Raw genomic sequence first — 2166 nt, 5'->3', positions numbered from 1 at the left:
ACAATCACCCACTATCTTCATTACTCTCTTAGCCAAGATCAGCGTGCCTGACAACCACAAGCGGTCTACATGATGTTCAACGTAGTCATTAGACAATAGCCGGAGTATATTCTCTTGGGTCTCTGATCCGCGATTCGCATCGTCTCTCCTAAAAGTAGAGCATCCGAATCTGAGATTAGAACCTTCGTGGTATAGGCTAGAACCAATAGACAGCATTCTTGAGATCCGAAAAGTCTAAACCTTGTCTGTGGTATTCCGAGTAGGATCTGCGAAGGAATGACTATGATGAGCTTCAAACTCGCGAATATTGGGCGCAGTGACAGTGTGCAAAAGGATCAATGGATCTTATTCCGACACAAGTGAGAACCGACAGATGATTAGCCGTGCGGTAGCTGTGCCTGGTATTTTTCATCCGAGACAAGAAATCCGACAGTTAATTAGCCGTACAGAGACCGTAGCCGGACCATTTTCACTGAGAGGATCATACAACTTGTCATGGAAGGGAGCATGCATGATTAGATGAAGACAATAGGAAAGTAGAGGTTCAGGAGCAACAAAGCATCTCCAAACGCTTATCTAAAATTCCCACGAATGAATTACATAAGTATCTCTATGTTATTTTCCGTCTTATCTATCTTTTAATTATCAATACCTCATAACCATTTGAATCCATCTGACTGAGATTTACAAGATGACCATAGCTTGCTTCAAGCTGTCAATCTCCGTGGGATCGACCCTTACTCACGTAAGGTATTACTTGGATGACCCAGTGCACTTGCTGGATAGTTGTGTGGAGTTGTGAAAAGTGTGATCACAATTTCGTGCACCAAGTTTTTGGCGCCGTTTCCGGGGATTGTTCGAGTTTGGACAACTGACGGTTCATCTTGTTGCTTAGATTAGGTAATTTTATTTTGTGTTTAAGCTCTCTTTTATTTTTATTTTCAAAAAAAAAAATAAAAATACAAAAAAATTTAATAAAATCATAAAAATCAAAATTATTTTTTGTGTTTCTTGTTTGAGTCTAGTGTTAAATTTTAAGTTTAGTGTCAATTGCATGCTTTAATTTTTCTTAATTTTCGAAAACATATGCATTGTGTTCTTCATTGATCTTCAAGTTGTTCTTGATGATTTTCCTTGTTCTGATCTTTAAATTCTCCTGTTTTGTGTCTTTTCTTGTTTTTCATAAGCATTTTCAAATCCATAGTGCCTAAACATTAAAAATTTCTAAGTTTGGTGTCTTGCATATCTTTCTTTTCTTAAAAATGTTCAAAAATATATTCTTGATGTTCGTCATGATCTTCAAAGTGTTCTTGATATTCATCTTGACATTCAAAGTGTTCTTGCATGCATTACTTGTTCTGATCTTAATTTTTCATGTTTTGTGTCATTTTGTTGTTTTTCTCTCTCCTCATTAAAAAATCAAAAATATCTCTTTTCAAGTAAATAATATAGAGAAATAAAGATTCAGAACATATAGCAGAGGAATCACAGAGAAAAAACTGGGCGTTTAGAAAAACGCCCAGTAAGGAAGGAATTCTGGCGTTAAACGCCAGCCAAGGTATCTGGCTGGGCGTTAAATGCCCAAAGAGGTAGCATTCTGGGTGTTAAACGCCAGAATGGATATCATCCTGGGCGTTTAACACCAGGATGACACAGGGGAGGTAATTTTGTTTCAAATTTTCATGTTTTAATACATGATTTTAAAGTCTTATCTTTCTCTTTTAATGCTTTTGAAAATTTTAAAACTAATTTTTCAAAAAAATCTTTTTCTTAAATTTTCAAAAAAAAAAATCCTTGCTAACAATTAATGTTTTGATTCAAAAATTTCAAGTTTGTTACTTTCTTGTTAAGAAAGGTTCAATCTTTGAATTCTAGAATCATATCTTTTAGTTTCTTGTTAGTCAAGTCATCAATTTTAAAAATCAAATCTTTTTAATTCCCTTTTTAATTTTCTTTTCAATCATATCTTTTCAATCATATCCTTTTTCAATCATATCTTTTTTTTATTTTAATTTCAAAATCTTTTTCTAACTTCTTATCTTTTTCAAAATTTATTTTCAAATCTTTTTCAGTTCTCGTTTTCAAAAATCACTAACCCCTTTTTCAAAAATCGTTTTAATTAATTAAATGTTTTAAATTCTAATTTTATGTTATTTCTTTTAAATT

The sequence above is a fragment of the Arachis stenosperma genome, chromosome 4, assembly GCF_014773155.1.
Source record: "Arachis stenosperma cultivar V10309 chromosome 4, arast.V10309.gnm1.PFL2, whole genome shotgun sequence".
NCBI classification, from domain to species: Eukaryota; Viridiplantae; Streptophyta; class Magnoliopsida; order Fabales; family Fabaceae; genus Arachis; species Arachis stenosperma.
The sequence above is the reverse complement of the archived record's forward strand: the minus strand, read 5'-3'. Positions refer to the sequence as shown.